Source organism: Vipera berus (assembly GCF_964194415.1).
Source record: "Vipera berus genome assembly, chromosome: 3".
Classification (NCBI taxonomy): domain Eukaryota; kingdom Metazoa; phylum Chordata; class Lepidosauria; order Squamata; family Viperidae; genus Vipera; species Vipera berus.
The window spans coordinates 29,932,257-29,952,960 of NC_138204.1; the positions used below are offsets into that span (position 1 = coordinate 29,932,257).

The 20,704-nt window shown below is 37.4% G+C and overlaps 1 protein-coding gene across 7 annotated transcripts in view; it reads left to right on the forward strand.

Annotated features, from left to right (window-relative positions):
* Window positions 1-20,704, forward strand: part of EPB41L1 (erythrocyte membrane protein band 4.1 like 1) — a 194,112-nt gene that overhangs the window by 20,429 nt on the left and 152,979 nt on the right. For all 7 annotated transcript variants that reach the window (XM_081323138.1, XM_081323130.1, XM_081323137.1 and 4 more), the window contains one exon: window positions 91-147. The gene's annotated coding sequence lies outside the window, so the exon portion shown is untranslated. The remainder of the gene's footprint in view (window positions 1-90; window positions 148-20,704) is intronic.

A 20,704-nucleotide genomic window follows, 5' to 3' on the forward strand; every position in this document is an offset into this window, starting at 1 on the left:
AACTGTAACAAAATCTAGAGGAAACACAATTCTATTGTTTTCAAGAATATTGCTAAACATCCTCTATTTCTCTCATTTTCTTTCCTTTAGTGTCCACCAAGCATCTGAACAGAGATAACGCAATCCAGGACATTAACTGGAAACTGGGTAAGTATTTAATTAGCCCTTAACTGACCTCTCAATTTCATTTTTTTCAAATGGAATATCACTAACGACAAAAAGTATAATGTTTCTTTAGCATGTTTTAAAATATTAACTACTGTTTCATAATCTGATAAGGTTTTTCTCAAGCATTGCAAGATAATTTTAGAAACCACCAAAGAACAGTTTATGTTATCTCCGGAGTAAACAGAATTATATTTGGTGGGCACTGAGAGATCTCTGTTTAGTTTGATCAAAATAAAGATATTTCGATCAAGGAAGCCACTGCAACTATAGTTAAAGGCAGCAGTTGTTGACAGAAGAATCTGCTCTTTAGTCCTGTAAGTTCTACTATAAAAATAAAACACTGTCTGCTTTGCGGATGTGAATCACAGTAGTTAGCTGTCCATATTTTCTAATTTTATTACTTATGTGTCAATTATCCAAGATTTGATTTTAGATATTAAATTAATTCAGTTTACATTATTGACTTGATTTGACATGTCAGTTTGACTGGAAGCATTGTTTCAAACTGTTGAATCATTTTTAATAGTTAGTATATTTTGGGTATGGGCATTTGATGAAGATGTTAGCCTTTTAATTAAAAGTACTTTGATCTTATGTAGTAATTGTCCATAATTGCATGTGGATTGGTGAACATATTTATTAAATTTGCAATAGGGAACAATTATGATGTTGCATCATACATGGCCACAGTATTATTACATCTGTGTGACGTGATCACAGTTTTTGGAGATAATGTTGTCCACTCCATTGAGACATAAAGGTAATGGGATTTGCCTCATCAAAACACTATATTACTCCAAGGAACCTCCTATATCACTTCCAATAGCTAGAGAAGGTTTCTACAATGCACATAAACATAAGCTGCCTCTGGTATTATTCATAGTCTATAAAAAATGCTAGAAGAGGTTATGAAAGCAGCATAACCCAAAACAAAGTGGCAGCTTCTGTTGACTCTAGAAGCAGGAGGATCTTTGTTTTGCAAAGAAGTTTCCAGGAGGTGCTTCTGATAAAGAGTTGTCAAAATAAAATCCTCTTCAGAGCTTTGTTCAGCTATAATTATTATATAAAATCGTTATTTTATATCAAACCTCCCAAGTGATGTGTAGATAGTTGTGGTCTACTAAAGTCCTGGCACTTGATCCTCTGTGAGGGCTGCTTAGTTGATGAGGTTATCATCCATCAGGATTTCATTTCAAGTAAAAACTGGCAAAATTATCTCACATTTGATGAGTTATGCCACTCCCCAGAGCAGGAAAACCATCTGCTTCCTGAAGGTGAAGCAGTGGCTACAGTCCTGTCAAGGAAAATAAATATTCTTGGGTTTAGGAAGGAATCTGTTTCTTGGGAGAATTGTAAATAGGTCTCTAGGATGAATGAAGATAAAATTCAGATGTGTGCCTGAGGGGCTGTCAATTTTTCTCCCTGAACAGCTTGGCTTGTACATTTGTATGAGCAATTTCTGCTTGGCAATTTCACTGAATTTACCTTGTATTATGCAAGTCTTGGTGATTCTTTCTTTCCATCCCTACTTGTTATGATAATGATGTTATCATGCCCTATGGGGGAAAAAGATGGACAGAACTGAAATGAAGGAATAACATTAATCTTCCTCATTTTTCTACATTGACCTACATTTGTCTCTGGTACTGAAGATGATTGAAGCTAGAGCCATGCCACTTCTTGCTATCACTTCTGCTATCACTTCAGTTCAATCTTCTAATCTTTTCCTACAGTTTCTTAAATCTAAATGCTCTGCTTAAGTTCAGCAGCTGAAGAGAGGTAGGAAAAATGAGAGGTAAATTTCAGGCCACCTTCCACTTCCCTTGGTTAAGTACATCAGGGGTGTCAAACTGCCGGCCCACGGGTCGGATGCGTCACGAGGAAACCACGCCCACCGCATTGCCAGCAATGGGGAAAAGGTTCCGATATGTCACATGATGTCACATGACATCACAAGTTTGACATGTCTGAAATACATAGACTCATTTTTAATTTTTTTTAAATTTTAATTCCATTTATATCCCACCCTTCTCCGAAGACTCAGGGCGGCTTACAAGCTTAGCAGTAGCCTTCATTCTATGTATATGCCTGCTTATTAGGGCTTTCACACACACCCCCAAGCGGCATTATTACAAAGTCAGCTTAATTGCCCCCAACAATCTGGGTCCTCATTTTACCTACCTCGGAAGGATGGAAGGCTGAGTCAACCTTGAGCCTGGTGGGATGCGAACCTGCACTAATTGCAGGCAGCTGGTGTTACTTAAGGAGGCATTAGCCCACTGCTCCACCAAGGCTCTTTATCATGTGTTACACTGAAGTGAGCAATATATCCCTGTTGGGAACCCAAGCTTTGTTTTCTGACGTTCTGGAAGGTTATAGAATGAGGTGATGTCATAAGAAGGGCAGGAATGGAAATTGGAAGCTTAGGGTTCCAGGGAGATTGGATAGGGTATTGGGGGGAGGGACTGTAAAAATGGGATTAAGAAATGCTGGCCTGTGAGATGCTTACCATTCCTTCCTTTAAAACTCCCATAAGTAAATAAGTATCCTGCTCTAACAGCACAGGGATAGCAGATCTTGAATGATTTGTTGTCAATTTTGATAAACTCTAGGGCATTAGTAGCGTCTCAAGTTTTAAAATGGTTACTTCCTTATTATTTTCTGTTAATGTTCAGCTAGTAAAGGTTCTTTCTGATCTTTGCCTGTGATTGTTTTTTTTTAAAAATCAATTGATATTAGTGTTTTATTTTGCAATGGCTGTATTTACATAGTGGATTAAATCTTCAGTCTCCACTTCCTGGGAGTAATTATGTGCCCACTGGCAAGTTCCTTGGATTTTGCAAAGGGTATCTACAATATTTCTAAATACCTTTTAAAAAATAAGAAAACAGTACTGCAAAGTCCAGGCTTAAACAAACCTGTCACTTGTTTCAACATAGTGATGGGGAGTTGTGTGGTATACAAACTGAATAAATAGATTCTAGGGGGTTCTTAAAAATTAAAAGAGCAAGCAGTGGGTACAGTAACATCTTCCTGCTTGTGTTTCTTATCAAATGGAATGAGACTTCTTTTTATTTACTGTGCAATTGGAGATTTTGACTAGAAAAAGAAATTAAGATTAGAATCTGTCAGTAATAATAATCTTAGTATATTGATGTAATCCTACAGCAGTGAACATTGGTGCATAGCTGAGAAGAAAATGTTATTTGCTAGTATCTTCTGAAGAACACAATGCATTTTTTTTGTATTTCTCCAATTTCAGGGCATATTGTTTGTGCTACCAGTATTTGTATTCAGTGTTTTCTTCCTTTTTGTGTTCTGGATTTATCAGCATGTTGCAACTTTTGTTGCTGGATCTATTGATACCTTATATTCTATAGCTTCTATTGTTTTTGTGAGAGATTTTATTTTATTTTGCATCTTAGTATTTGTCTCAATGCAAATTGCAAAATATTTTCCTGCATCTAATGAGTGGTAACTTTTGTTCCCCTTTATTTGTTATTTTCTATTAGTGCTATTTCACTAATATTTCATTAATATCTCGATTTTTATTTTGTTACCTGCTGGTAAGTTGGGTATGTTTAGCTCTGTTAAACATAGTTCTTTCTTAATCACCCCAGCATAGATAATTAGCAAGAAGAGAATTAATGTTTCATTTACATTCATTGAAGAGGAAGGGATTGTAAGAAAGTAAGTAAACACACAATAGGGGATACACATTGAAAAGAATGTGAAGCGGATTTCCTCATGTATTCTCCATTGTGTGTATCCATGTATTCTCTTGTACTGTCTTTTTCTCCAATCTCTCCACTTAGGGGAGGGGAGGGCAGGAGAAAAAAAATGGGTCAGACACAGGAGAGATTCCTCCCCCTCTCCCTGCAGAGCAAAGAAAATGAATAAACAAATGGGGGGGGAAGGAAAAAAGGAATCTCTGTAGGCAATCCAATCCCCTCAGAGCAAAGTTATTGGAGAAGAAGGGATTACAAGAAAATAAGCAGGCAGAGAGTGGAGAGTGGGTAGCACACTTAAAATTCCCAGCTTTCACATTTCTTTTGATGAGTAATTAAACATATGATGGGGAATACACACTTGTTATCTTCTCCCCAAACACTCCACTCTTCAAGGGGGCACAGAAACAGTAGGTCAGGCACAGGACAACAGGTACTGACTGGCAATTGTGTGACCTAGGGATTCTGGAAAGGTCATAAATGCAGGAATTGGTCATAGCCTTATTTATGTCAGCAGTTTTGTAACTTAGAATGATTGCTGAACAAGCTAATTGGTAAGTAATGTATACCTGTACTCCTTTTTGCTTTGTTTACCCTGAGATAAATTCTAGAGACTTATTGTGTGTTGGTAGAAGGATCTTGATTTATTTTTTTATTATTGAACTGGATTTGTATTTAACACTTGGGAGGGAAAATTTTTATTGGTTTAATGGTGTAGTGCAGAGATGTCAAACTCACGACGTCACATGACATCGCGCAACGTATTGGAGTTTTTTCCCCATTTCCGGCAATGGGGTGGGCGCGGTTTTGTTGCGACGCGTCCGGCCCACGGGCCGGCAGTTTGACACCCCTGGTGTAGTGTGTGCCTAACACATGTTTGTGATTATATTTTAATTTGCTGTTATATAAGAAATATGTTGGTAATAGAACTAGGTGTTTGGAAGGCCATGGTATTTAGCTTCAGACTAAATCAGAAATTTAGTTTTTAATTTATAATGTTAAAAACTAATACAAACTTAAAAAAGAAAAATAGCATAAAAATAATAAAGAAAAGAAATATGTAAAGAATTGACTTCACTCTTAACCATAACAGATATAAACAATTATCTTAAAATGCAACAATCTCTTCTTCCCATATTACATACCTTATAAACAAATTCTTAAAGCCTCATTGTTTCAATGCTGATCTGAAAAATTCCATTAAAATGTCCTAAAACTTGATTTATTTTCATTTTTTCTTCGTCCCAAGTCATAAAATTCCAAAGCTTTAACAAGCCTCCTATAAGAAATTTACTTTGAAGTAATTTAATGTATCTCAAATTTTACCAATCTATAATATGCACAAGAGCTGTAAGCTAAATTCAAATTCTCCAGTTTTTGGAAGATATTGTAATGGAATGATAGTTGCTGCTTACCTATGTAGGAATTGGTTTTTTTTTGGAGGGTGGAAGGAGAATAATTTAATTGTATATGAACAAATGTGATTGATTGATCTGAGTAAATCCATACACAGCAAGTTGACAGGTTACATCCAGCTACTTATAGCACCACAATCTATTGGTTTTTATAAAACTTTTGTCTACGCACTCTTCATCCCTTTGTATATTAGCTTTGCTTTGTTACCATGGTCTGCATTAAGTTTGAAATTTACCTTCTCTCCATAGTGGTTTATTGTTGATGAACAACCATCAAGACCTAATTTCTTTTAAGTTCTGTGTAGCACCTTGGATAGCTCCATGGGGATTCAGGCTGAAGTTCCATTGACGCCACCTTTAGTGTTGCTTTACAAATAAACAGCATGATGTTTTTTAAGTACAGTGTCAGCTCAGTTTAGTTCTTAGACCTGTTGTTTTTCTGTTTGCCTCTTTAGAAAGGAAGTTTCTCCCAGGTAAAGGAGAAAGAGCTATTAACTCCCATAGTATTGAGGGAAAGATGATAACTGAGACAAAATTGGATTCATGCATAAAGTGCAGAATCAGTCATGACCAGTTATTTTATAGATTATTTTTTTTAATCAAATAATGGCTTATCATAGTGTGTTAGTCTAGCCCAGGGGTAGGCAACCTCGGCTCTTTTATGACTCATGGACTTCCAGTATTCTTGAGTCAGCATAGCTGACTTCAACTCCCAGCATAGCTGATTCAGGAAATCTGGGAGTTGAAGTCCACGAGTCATAAAAGAGCCGAGGTTGCCTACCCCTGGTCTAGCCAAAGGGGTACCAGTTGTCTTCCGGGCGAGATTTAAGGTGCTGGTACTTACCTTTAAAGCCCTACATGGCTTAGGCCCGGGATATTTGCAGGACCGTCTGCTACCGGGGACGACTTCCCATCGCCCAGTGCGCTCACACAGAGAGGGCCTCCTCAGGGTGCCGTCGGCCAGACAATGTCGGCTGGCGACCCCCAGGGGGAGGGCCTTCTCTGTGGGAGCACCAGCCCTTTGGAACCAACTCCCCCTTGAGCTTCGGATGGCCCCGGACCTCCGGTCCTTTCGCCGCGACCTCAAAACTTTTTTCTTCCATCAGGCTGACCTGGATTGATGATGGGTTTTTAAATATGTTTTAATTTTTAACTGTGTAGTTAATTTATTTTGGGGCTGTTATTTAATTCTTTTTTAATTTTTGTATTGTTTTTTATTGTTGTTAGCCGCCCTGAGTCCTTCGGGAGATAGGGCGGCATATAAGTCCCAAAAATAAATAAATAAATAAATAACAATGAGCTCTGTTCTGTTAGATAGGACACAGAATGACATGGATTTGATGTAGAACAATGTTAAGGAAATTGTCTAAACCAGGAAAATGCCTTTTCCAGTTCTAAGGTTTTACTATTTTATCCCCAGCCTCAGGATGGGTAGTATACTTTTGGAGCTATAACATGTTATCTCTTTTGAGATTGCATTTTTCACAGACTTAACATTGTTGCCCACTGGTTAGTCTCCACCAATGAAATATTGCAGGATTACACAATGCCTGGGTGATGGATGCTGTAGTAATTGGTAAGACAATCTAATTGGATTCATGGCCTAAACACTTCCAAAAATTGGAAAAGTCTAAGATGTATATTCACATATTTTTTTCCAAATCTTCTCTTAATTTTGTCTTTGTATCTTTGTTTTCATCGTAGATAGTGTATTACCCCAACCAAGTGCCACCCCCATATATTGGTCAGAGTGGCTGGGAATCCTGGGAATTTTAGTCTAAGAGAAATGATTCTCTTCTGTTTTCTTAATTTAGTTTTCAATTTGTTGTTCTTGTTTTTCTTATTATCCTTGGTAGTTTCTACTACCTGAATTTTCAAGTTTTGAGAAACTGTTTTAAAATAATTTATCCATCCTGGCTTTCTTAGTGTTTCTTTTTACAAAATAAATCCCATGGCAACCATTTTTTATCTTTATTTTATGTATTATTACTGTCCAGTGCATACCAATGAATCTTTAATATTTTTAAAATTGCAATTGACTGATGGTATCTGCAGATCAATGCACTTCTCAGTCAGTGCATTCTTCTTTTCTTTGATCTCAAGTGAAATAACATTTTAATGGGTTGCATTGAAAAAAAATCCATTCCTGCAGTTAAGAGTATGAAGAAAGTCTGTACACAATAGTTCTCCCATCTGCTTTTTCTGTTCTTCAATCAGATACCAAACAATTTCATTTTCACAGCTTCTCCTTTATCTGTTGTTGCCGTATTCACATATAAATTAAAATCCTCTTTCCTAAGCTCTTGGCTTCAGAGTTTAATGTTTTTCACTTTTATTTTGCAGCACACTGAAATGCCGTGTTTTTGATTCATTTTCTATGGACTTAATCTATTTTGCTACTATTTTATGATGATTGGCTGCCATTTATTTGGATGAGTTCAGTTATTGTGAAAGTTGCTAGTTGCTAAATGTTATTAACACAAAAATACTTTATATAAATGTTTTAATTGTATTTACTTATTTTTTCCTGATAAGCATTGACTGGTATTTGAAAACTAATTGATTTATTAGGATTTTTTTTAACCTTCAAATAGGTGAGCTAAATGTCACACAATATTTTTATTCACCTGAGCAGCACTAGGATTTTAGGAAAAGTAGTCTTGTTACTTATGCACATGTGATAGTTCTGTCTTAAAGTTTGCACTGTAGTTTTCATCTGCTTCCCACGTTAAATTGGATTAAATTTTGCCACCACTTTTCAGCAATCATTGTTCATGGGAGGAGCAGGTGAGGGTTCAATGGGCCAAAAAATGAGAACTTGGGGACCCCATGGGGTTTTAGGCCACAACTTGCCTATCCTGCTTAAATATCAAATCATTCTGATTTCCAAGTTTCAAAATATGTACTTTTCTTAAGAGCTTCTTTAATCTACTTTAATCCTAGGCTAAAGGAACCAATGCTTCTCTCCACTAGCTTTAAAAAAATGTTATTATAACCAATATAATTCTTCATTTATTTTACAGCAGCTGGTTGGTTATTTAGTGCTGGACACAGCATTTAACAGCTTCTCCATTTCAGTGCCAAAATAAATAGGTTTGGCTAAGAAATGTTAACTATTTCAGCAAAAACAAAAAGGGAACTAACCATCACTGTAAGTAAAAATCACTTCCCTGAAGAAACAAGCATCACACATAGTATTAACTATTCCTTTAGCTGACTGCTTGTTGAACAGCAATGCCTATCTTTCTTTTCCAGTGGCATCTTTAGAATTATACAACAAATACAGTCCTTTCTTAGTTTCTCGATGATCAGAATTGACACATTTGCTTAGAACGCTTTTGGGTGCTGTCCAATTCTATTGTTATGGCATCTAGTATAATAGAATATGCTCATTTAACATAGTGGTAAACATGGTGCTCATTCATTCTGGGAAGTCTGCTTTTTATAAATGTTCAGAATGTTGAGAGTGAAGCTATTTAAACTGGGTCTCTGTTAATGGAATTAAACCCTGGACACTTTTGAAGCTGTTGATGTTTCCAATACATATTTTGGAGGGGTTTTTCATTTGTGAAACCTGTGGAGAACTTAATAGAAAACTTTCAGCCTTTGGCTATGCTCAGTGAGTCATAGGCATAATAACATATTTTGAAGGTGCCAGTTTGGGGAACATTATCACCATAAAATAAGTGACTTGTGCATAGAAGAGAGAGGACATTTTCACTGATGGTGCCCAAAATAGTGTTACTTAGTGGCATCTCTAATAATCCATTTGATAACAGAAGAAGAGCTCTCCTTATTAGTCCAACATTTTAAGAGGTACCTATACTATTTTAGTTGTGTTTATTTTGCTGCTTCTATGTCCTTATTGTGCCCTTATTCATAGAATTGTAGCTGAAAGGAGCCATCAAGGTCTTTAAATAAATAAATAAATAAATAAACCTTTATTGTCAAAGTACAACATGTGTACATTGAGATTAACTGAGCCTCCCCCCCCGTGCTCTCTCCCCCCAACACACAGTGACAACAAACCCTCCATCCTACCACACCATGTGAACCAACTACACCACACACCGGTCTCCCAAGTCAATTCTGCATAAGATTATGTCCCATTTAAAAGCCTAACAGCCCATGGATAAAAGCTATTTTTCAGCCTGTTGGTACGGCTGGCTATATTCCTGTATCTCCTACCGGATGGTAGTAGAGTAAAGAGATACCGTCCAGGGTGTGAGTCATCCCTGAGAATCTTCCTCACTCTTCCAAGGCAACGAGCCCTGGTGATGTCATCCAGTGGTCTCAGGGAACAGCCCACAATGTCTTGTGCTGTGCTCACTACCCTCTGTAATACTTTCCTGTCCGCGGCTGTCACACCAGCATACCAAACCACAATACCATACGAGAGGACGCTCTCTATGGTAGACCGGTAAAAGAGGGTCATTAGCTGTTGTTCTACCCTGTTCTTCCGCAAGATCCTAAGAAAGGATCAGTGCAGGAGTCCAAATTAAAACATCCCTGTCAGGTGGCTGTCTATCCGTTGACTAACCACATCCACTGAAAGGGAGCCTTTCACCTTGCTTGATAATTGGTTCCGTTGTCAAACTGCTCTTATATTTAGAAAGTTTTCTAACATGCAGTCACAGTTTTCCTTTCTGTTATTAAAATCATCATTCAGTGTTCTCTGCCATGGATGACAGCTCTTTATCTTCTTCTGTGTGCTACTCTTTCAGGTATTTGAAGACCACGGTCACGTTCCCATCTTTTCAAGGCTAAACGTTCCTAGTTTCTTCCCTCTCTCTACACAGAATTTAATTTCTAGTTCTCTGGTCATACTCATTGCCTCTTTGAACCTCTCCCAGTTTTTCTGAATCATTCTTGAAATATGGTGCCCAGAACTGGACATAATAATCAGTGGTACTATAGGTTCTGACCAGTGAAAAATAAAGTAGGAGTTTTATGTCCAGTGATTTGCAAACTATATCTTTCATGATGCAGCCCAACACAAATCGGCTTTTCTGCAGTTGTGTCAGATGGCTGACCAATTGATTGAAGTCGGCTACTCTATATGTATCATATCATTCTGTTGCTGCTGTTCTTCATTATTGCATATTGTATTCTTTTGCATTAACTAACTATTTCTAATTTGAATTATATATATCTAGAAGCATATCGCACATTATAGTTACTGGGTGATTCAAAGTCACAACAAATATATAAATTAATACATTTTCTTTGCATTTTTCTTTCTCTAGTTTTGATATACTCCTTTGTGGTTAATGTTTTCTTCACAGCACATTTCTTTTTCACAGTGATTTTTGGTTCACCATAGGTGGTTTATGCTGGGGTAAATGTGCTGGGAGTGGGACTTAACAGTTTAAACACCTGGTGGCAAATACACATTATTTATATGTGAATACTTATGTTGTTCACTTTCAGTATTTTTCCTCTTTCATTTCATTTCATTTCATTTATTATATTTGTATACCGCCCTTCTCCCGAAGGGCTCAGGGCGGTGAACAGGGCACATATAAAAATACAGAATACAAAAATTAAAAAAAGAATTAAATAAAGGTTGGGAATGAAGTACATTCTGTTTCTCTACAGTTTCATTTTAATTCCATTTGATTCCCACCTGTTTTAATTGTTCAGTGATGTGCTCTACCCTGGAGATATTTTTTTCCTCATGTGTATGAGATATTTTCTATGGGTTCTTAAATATACCAAGATAAATTGTGCTGTTGAGTGACTTTCTACTCCTAAAGATAAATTGGGTGAGCTAGTGGAGGTGTGACACTGATTCCCACTGCTTCTCTTCTTTGATATGTCTCGTTCTTTGCTCTTTTATATGACTTGCATTAAAACTAGAATAGAAGGTGTACCTACCTTCTTAATTATTTTCTGCTCTTCTATGGAAAGCAGAATTTCACACTAAATAAATAGCAAGGAAAACAGGTTAGTTTAGGAAGACAGTGCATCAGAAAATATTTAAATCTCCGTATCTGTAGCAGTGGGGTCCTAATTCATTTTCCCCTTTCCTCTTAACTGGATCATTGTTTATTGAGTAATGGGATAAGTTGGAGAACTCTTTGGCATTCAGGCAGGAGAAAGTTGAGATTGGTGAGAACATAATTAAAATAGTTTAGCATGTAGTCAAATTTCAAGTTCAGCTCAATTTTGAGACTGTAAAGGTGAAGGTTTCCCCTTCCAGTCATGTCCGTCTCCAGGAGGCAGTGCTCATCTCCATTTCTTAGTCAAGGGAGTTCAAAGGCATTTCCATGGGCATGTGGCCAACTTGACTATATGCCAAGATGCACGGAACGCTGTTACCTTCCCACCGAAGTGGCATCTATTTATCTACTCGCATTTGCATGCTTTCCAACTGCTAGGTTTGTAAGAGCTGGGGTAAGTAATAGGAGCTCAACCCTCATGTGCCAATCAGGTCTTGAACCTGGGCTATCAGCTCTTCAGTGACAAATTCAACATCTTTAACTATTTATACATTTAAAAGCTAATGTCATTTATACTCAAGAAGACTAGCATTGATTTGAAACAAAGCCTGTTGCCTGGGAATGTGGTTGTTAAGTTCTTGATCTCTTTGTATGCGTGTGACTATACTTTTTACTCGACTTTTATAGTATGTGATTAGCATGCACCTGGGCAAATTAAAGACTGGTGCAGACAATCAGTAAGTCCATTTTTTAAATGGAAGGATGAATTGGGCATATTTCTTACAAGTATTCTTTCCAGTGTCATTTGTGGCTACATTTCTGAGAATAATGCATATTTATTGTTCTTCTAGGAAACAGGTTCAGAATGAGAGAAGTGATAATATGTGGTAGGATAGAAGCAGAACATGGTACATGTGTTTTCTGGTTAGGAAGTAACCAGAGGCATAATTTACATTCTGGCTACATAAACTATGCTTTGCCATTTTCTTGCTATTTTTTCAGCTGGAATGTATCCCTGACAAGAACTTAAAAAAAATCAACCTGGCATAGGAGACACAAAATAAGTCTAATTTTGCCACACTTCACTGTTAAAATACTGGGTTTTATTTCTTTGTGCACAGTCCAGCTCATTGAGTTCTAGCTGGGTAGACTGATTTAGTGCAAAGTTATTGAACAGAATATCTGAGGAAATATAGCTTTTAATAAAAAAGTTATGGGCAGTAGCTGGCTCATAGAATTGTAAATAATTTTCTAGTTCATAAATAACAAGCCAAGAATTCTAGAAACTGAAAACTAATTTTGGTGAAATTGTCTTCTCAGCTATATGGAAGGTTAAAGATCAAAAACCTGAAGTGCTGCTTGGTCCTATGTGAAATATCCACATAGCTCTACTTCAGGGTTTGACACATTTCAGTTGAGAGCTGTATTTTCTGAGAACTATGGATCAATGGGTGGGCAGAATTGAAGCAAACTATGAGCAAGACCAGATCAGAAAGCCTCTGTGTTGTGAGGGAATCCATTCTCTCTGTATTTTATTTTCTGTTTGTAGATTCTTTTCCTCTGTTCTGTACCCCACAAGAAGAAATATAGCTCTTTTGAATTCTTAGTTTAAGATTATGCTGCAGAACCTAACCTACACTAAATTATGCTTTAGTATTATGAAAACAGTTTTTGTCACTAGAATAACTTGTTTGCATTCCAGGAGCAAAGGGAGAAGAGAAAGAAATGTTTTGTTTTTTGTTGCTAGGAACTACAACAAAACCAAAATCACACATGCAAATTAGTTAATGCACAGCGACTAGATTGCCAAATATATTATTATGGTTTCTAAAAATCTTAGAAATTGCAACCATTGCATATCTCTGGAATCCAGAACAGAAAAACCAGAAATAATTCGCTTTGTTCAGTTTAGAGGAATAATAATCTGTTCTGTCTTCCAAACACATTTCTCATCTCAATCCTATCACTCCAGAGGAATGCAGTGTGCTTCCTAGACTATCAGTGGTACTGCTAGGTACCTTGGGTTCCCTTTAAGACAGGTATCAATATATTCTTAACCAGTGACAAACATGACTATCTTGGGATAAACGTCTGATGCTGACTTGACCTGTTGATATTCCCATTACCCAATGCTATCTGAGTTTTGAGGGTTTGGATTTCAAGTACAAAGATCAGCCCTAACTGTGCCGCTATATATTACAGCAAATAGCACTAGACACCACAAAGACTGTTGTGCTAAAAAGACTCCACCGCACTTGTGGAACAATATTTATACATAAAACTGAGTAGTTTCTCAACTTTGGCAGCTTGAAGATGTGTGGACTTCAATTCCCAGAATTCCCTGGTCCACACACCTTCATGTTTGCAAGGTTGAAAAACACTAATCTATAGGGATTATGGCTAACTAGCTCCAGATCTTTTAGTGTATCTTAAGAAGGAAATAAGCTGCCTTATATTGGATCAGACCATTGGTCTCTTTAGCCATGACAAACAGCAACAGCTCTTTAGCTTTCAGGCAAGATATATTTATAATATATTGATCCTTGTATTTTCTTTCTGAAAACCATGTTCTATTTCTGAACAATAGCAATTCCTTCCATTGGATGCCTGTCTCAGAACTGCAATCAATTTCAACTACTCTGCTGCATATTATTTATTTGTGAAGTATAACTAAGATACCAGTTGTAAGAGCAATTAGACAGTCTACTGTATCCATTATTCTCATTACATAGCTACTACAAGGTTGAACCCATGAAGAATGATAATATTGTTGGTAGAATCAACCTTTTCCATAGTTCCATAGTAACATGTGCTATGATGCCATTAAATTGGTTTGATAAAGTTTTTTTACCTCGAGCTGAGCAAATCTAATCTCAGCCAGAAACAGGATGGACAGTTGTCTGAATCCTTCACCTCTTTCCAAATGACATGCTTTATTCTGAATGAGTAGTCACTAACAAAGCAGAGATGAAAGGTAGTATTAAAACAAATATGTACAGTCTTTTTATATATTATGGAAACTAATCCCTCCTTCCATCCTTCAAATTTAGATCAGGGCTTTTCAACCTTTTCACAGATAGTACTACTTTTAGGGCATGACAATATTTGAGTACCACCAGTGCTTAGCAAGGTGTCAAAAACTTGATGTCAAAAAAAGGGGGGGGGATTTTGGGTTTTACGGGATTAGATTCATTTGTTATAGAAATCGCTAGTTTATAATATTATGGAAAAGTAAAAAGTTGAGGTTCAGTGCTAATGCTTCCTTCTACTGCAACAGAGGAAGTCTGTTCTTTTTCCCTTCTCCCCCTCACTTTCCCCCCCTTTTTCCTCCCCACTGTGTCCTACTATTTGCTTTTGTACTTTTGTATTTTATTCTATAATCTAATAAAATATTACAAACTGTAGAAAAAAAGGAAAAAAAGTACCAGTTTTATTTTTTTTGGTGGCTGTTCCTTTGCTGAATCACTTTCCCTTTACACTGATGAATGTATGATGAATTTATCCATGTTTCTTTATATGCACCACTATCAGCTAGCTCAGGGGTCTTTAAACTTGGCACTTTTAAGACCTGTGGACTTCAACTCCCAGAATTCCTCAGCCACCATGGCTGGATGAGGAATTCTGGGAGTTGCAATCCACAGGTCTTAAAATTGCTAAGTTTGTAGACCCCTGAGCTAGCTGGTCAGCCCTTCATCCTCTCTCCTTCTGAGCTTCCACAGTGTAGTAAGAATGCACACACACTCCAACCCCTTCCCTGTACCCTTAAAGACACAGGAATCAAGTGCAAAGCAAAACAGGCTTACAAAAAAAACCCCACATAAACTCTGGGGGGTTTTCTCTTTAAGCTGCCTCAGGTGTGTCACATGTCATAATGTTGCAATCCAAGACTGAAAGGCTCCGGCAATTGCAAAAATCTTTAGCCTTAAATTAAGCCTGTTTACCTTCAAAGAGAACTTTCTAAAAGTCATAGACTCAAGATAAACTAATTACATTTGTCTAAAGGGATTAAACCTATGGAAGTCAACACTTTGGAGTGATTGCTAGCCTAAAATACAGACTATAATATTCCAATAACCAAAGCACACAAAGGAGCCTCTGAATTACAAAACGCTGTAAAAAAGAAATCCTTATGGTAACCCAATCAAGCTTCCAGCGGATCCAGAACTAAATAAACCCACCTTCTTTCTGACATGCCGGCTTTTCATTTCATCAGCACTGATTGCATTCTCCTGGCTGGAGAAAACAAACCAGGGGACCTTTTCTTCCAGCAACAGCTGCTGCTTCTCTATCCCTGTTTCTTTCCTTCCTTCCTTCCTTCCTTCCTTCCTTCCTTCCTTCCTTCCTTCCTTCCTTCCTTCCTTCCTCCTCCCCACCCTCCCTTTCCCTGTTGTCTTTTTTTCCCTTTTCTCACCCAAACCACCTCTTTTTATAGTATCTCTTCTCCTCCCCCCCTTTTTTTCTTCAGTTCACCTCCAGCTGCTTCTGGAAGCACTAATCAGCTGGAGCCAATCAGCTGGAGCCCTGCTGGCTTCTGCTGAGCCCCGACAGTTCTGCAGCTGCCTCTCCCTCAGGCTTGGGTCATTTCACCTCATTCCCCTCTCCCACTACACTTGGCTAGCAGTTGCATACCACCTGCCATGTGGCACAAGTGTATGCATACCACTGGTTGAAAAGCCCTGCTCTATACCATTCCAGGCAAATGGCTGTCCAGTCTCTTCTTAAAAACTTCTAGTGCTGGAGCATTCACAACTTCTGGGGGCAGGTTGTTTCACTGATTAATTGTTCTAACTGTCAGGAAGTGTCTCCTTAGTTCTAGGTTGCTTCTCTCTTTGATTAGTTTCCATCCATTGCTTCTTGTCCTGCCTTCTGGCACTTTGGAGAATAGCTTGACTCTCTCTTCTTTGGGGCAACCCCTGAGATATTGGAACACTGCTATCATGTCACCCCTCATCTAGACATATCTGATTTCAGCAACAGTTCTTTATATGTTTTAGCCTCCAGTCCCCTAATCATTGTTGCTCTTGGGTAAACCAGACTCAACAACTGTGTTACTAACAATTGCAATGATTCACTTAACAACTGTGGCAAGAAAGATTGTAAAATGGGGCAAAACTCATTTAACAAATGTCTCAGCAACATAAACTTTAGGCTCAATTGTGGTTGTAAGTTGAGGACTACCATTTTCTGTCATAAGGAGAATCAAACACTGCTTTTTTTAAAAAAAACTGACAAACAGCAAGGTAAATGGCAACACCACCTTATCAGATGCATACACTATTAAAGGCTGCAGAAAGTGGTGTAGATCTGCCTTAAAGCGGCAGTGGCAGACATCATCACAGCCCGCGTGAACCCTTTTGATGGGCAGGGTTGCAAAATGCTTTGAATGAATAAAGCCTGGCTACATTTTTTTACCACCAGTATTATCTGTTGATGGCAATAACCAGGTTCATTTTGTTACCTAACTCCATGCTGGCAAAGTCAGAGCGAAAGGGATTTAACTCAAAAGAGTGGGGAGAGAAAAGCCAATAGCAGTTCCTAATACATGAAGAGACTTGGTTGCCTTGGATACCCAGACAACTGTGCTTTATTAGCAGCAGCAAAGTGGTCTTTGCAGAATAAGCTGCACTGAATCTGTAATAGGATTATGGCAACCTGTTTTTCTCACTGTCCCTCCCTCTCCCTTTCCTTGCCCCTTTTTGTCAGAGATTTATGATTAATATATAATCTTCTGCTGAGTGAAAAAAGAACTTCTCCACATCTCAAATGGTAGGGTGGGAGGAAGAAAATTATACTGGGTTTCTCCCAGGACCAAGCTCAAGGCTTATTAATGAATTGGCTGGTTTGCCCAACTGGACATCTGCCAGAGATGTAGACATATTAGGCAGGGCCTGTGGCAGTCCAGATTTGCTGAATTGCAAGTACTTTCAACAGTTCCAGCTGACATGACTAATAGTAGTAAAAGCTAATTCTGCAACATTTACAAGGCCACATTTTCCCCTTCTCTGCTCTAATGAAGTTCCTTGGCACTGTGGTCATTTTTCTGAGCTGAAACTTGATCATATAACTTGAGCTCCCGCAGCTTCTTCATTTTAAGTACCTGTGATGACACTCTATGTGAAATCTCACTACCTATAAATATTCACTGTACAATCTTCATCAAAGAGATTTCTTTGATGAAAGTTTCCTAAAAGCCTTTTCAGAAACACTCCGGTGTAAGTCTTTTCTATTTTCCTATTTCCAAAATAAGACATAATTTTATGAAAACTGTAGCTTCACTAATTGACAGTGCTAGCAATAGTAATGGCTTTTGTAATCCAAGAAAATAAAATAAAGCCACACAATGAAAACAATTTCATGCTAGTATATGAAGTAAGAAAAGCTGATTTATCTCTATCCCCACCCAAACTATTATTTTAAATAAATTCAATGAAGTTATAGTTTAATTATTAAATTCATGTGCCACCCATTTCATCAGAGATGACTCTCCCAGTTCCTTAGAAGTTACAATTTTAAATAAGCTCCTCTTTAAAAAATGCAGCCTTGCTTTCTCATTACTGTACATGTTGAATTACATGCTGGGGAAAAAAAACCTTGTATGTTTCAAGGATGGGTTAAGATTTCTTATTTTTTAAATTCATTTCTGTATCTGATGTCCTGTTTCTTAATCAATTTCTTTATTTTCAGAAAATAAAGTATCAAGTAAGGGTAACTTTTTTTCCATGAGGTGCATTTGCAATTTTGAAAGTTTGAGGTGAGTTAGGATAATTAGCTATTTACAAAATGATTCTTTGGCATGGCTTGTTACAAAACAACAAAACAAAACAAAACAAAAAACCTAGTCTAGCCAAAATGGGTTCAAAATGCATTCTATGGATAAAGATGATTTGAGAGGGTGGTGCCTTGCTTTGCTTTGCAACATGTCACTTTCCTATTTTCTAAAACAAAAAGGCAGGGAAGAGGTTTGATGCGTATCATAGGCAAAATTGGGATAGAGTGGTGCCATGGGTCTATGCTGTTTTCTTTCGACATTGTTTAAGCTTTCCAATTTATCATTTTATGTTAATACAGATCTTTTGACATTCCCAACTCACTTCTTTAACACGCTGGCAAATGGAAAGAGTGTAATCTTTTGATAAAATACTTTAAACATTATTTATAGACTTGCTATGAGCCAGTGGGAATGTAAAGTTGTGGGTAAAATGGAGGAGATTACCTCTACTTGAAAGCAAAGCATGACTTCAGCCAGAATAGTTATCCCACAATTCAAAATGAGCCTTACAATATTACATTTCAAACAAAATTAATATAGGTAGTCTTCAGCTCACAATTGAGCCCAAAATTTCTGTTGCTAAGTGAAACTTTGGTTAAGTGAGTTTTGCCCCATTTTATGACTTTTCTTGCTATAGTTGTTAAGTGAATCCCTGTAGTTGTTAAATTAGTAACATGGTTGTTCAATGAATCTGACTTCCCCACTTAAGTTTGCTTGTCAGAAGGTTGCGAAAGGTGATCATATGACCCTGCAACCGTCATAAATATGAGTTGCCAAGCATCTGAAATTTGATCACATGACCCTAGGGACAGTGCAATTGTTCTAACTGTGAAAAATGGTCATGTCACTTTTTCCAGTGCCCTTGTTAACTTCGAACAATCACTAAATAAACTGTTGTAAGTCAAGGGTTACCTGCATATGTCGTGAGTTTTGACCATTGAAATAACTTTACATACATATCTTTGTTTAAAATTTCTTCAGTAACTATTGTTGTTGGCAGGGTAACTGAAGCAAAAATGCATTGACTTAAATTTGAATTAATCAATGAGACATCATTTTAACCAGATAAAACTTTCTAGTTCACATTCTTAAAAATCCTCCCCTTGCTGGTTATTGTCTGCTTCTCTGATGGTATACATTGGTACCAAAGTCTTAGAAACATTTAGAAGTTGAGTTAGGTAGAACAGCTGTTAGTCATCATTTCTTCCAGTGTTTATTCTATAGTAGCCTCACTTCCTGGTAATACTTCCAGTTATTAATGAAAAACAAAAACAAAGGAAACATACACAGTTAAGCTTTATGACTGCATAGTATAAGAGAAGAATATTTGGGGAGTGATATACTCTGATGCAGAGTTTTATATCTCCAGGACATCTGTATATTGTTCAGGAAATTATTGAAGGCCTGACAGAATAACAAGAACAACAACCTGGGGACAGGGCAATTATGGAGCCTACTTTTTGTTCTTTTGCTTATTTTCTTTTGATCTTGGATTACTTGTTGTATCTTTTATATGTATTTTGGTTCCTAGATGTAAATAAATACCCACAGGCTGCCAGTAGTAGTTTTCCTGTACCTGGTGTTTAACATTTTTAAAAACCAGCCATTACAATGAAGTTAAAAAAAAACCTGCAGCATTTGGATTAAATTTTTACTCAATATTATCTCTAGGCATAACATCTGCACTGCCAAAGGGACTTTGAAACCATCTTTCTGGAGTGTTCAGTCATACAGTATCAAATTGATTTTGCTGAGATAGCACATCTTAAAAACTCTAGTCCCAGCCTGAGTAAGTAAGAATTTGGGTTTAAGACTAAGGTCTCTCATTCAGGTTTTATATTGTTGTTGTTGTTAGCTGCGAAGTCATGTCCAACCCATCACTACCCTATGGACAATGTTCCTCCAGTACTTCCTATCCTCTACCATCTTCTGGAGTCCATTTAAGCTCACGCCTACTGCTTCAGTGACTCCATCCAGCCACCTCATTCTCTGTCATCCCCTTCTTCTCTTGCCCTGAATCTTTCCCAGCATTAGGCTCTTCTCCAGTGAGTCCTTCCTTCTCATTAGGTGGCCAAAGTATTTGAGTTTTAGCTTTAGGATCTGGCCTTCTAAAGAGCAGTCAGGGTTGATCTCCTCCAGGACTGACCGGTTTGATCACCTAGGTTTTATATAGGTGCAATCAATTTATACTCAAATCTTAAGCAGGCTATGTGTAAACCGTTTCTCAATCTTTCCATTTTCCAGCTGTGTGGACTTCAATTGTCTAATTCTCAATAATAGTAATGCTGGCTGGAGAAATCTGGCAATTGAAGTCCCTGTATTCAGAGAGTGCCTAAGGGGGGGAAATAGATAGATTATGTGGCATCAAGTTGTTGTCAGTTTTTAGATTTTCTCCATGACAATTGCTTTAAATGTGTTTGCATCACAAAATGCATGAGCTCTTTCATCAATATACAAAGGACAACATTTGTAAACAAGGAACTAGACCTGCTTCTGACCCTCAGTATTTCAGCCATGGCTTTCTTTCTAATCCCTTTCAGTCCTAATGCTATTAAATATGCAGAAACCCTTTTATTTACCATTTTATGATGATGTCTGTGGCAGGGGGCGTAAGCATAAGTGACAAGATGTGCATCATGCAAATATGAAAGGCTGTGGTTTGTGTCATGACATTTTTGCACA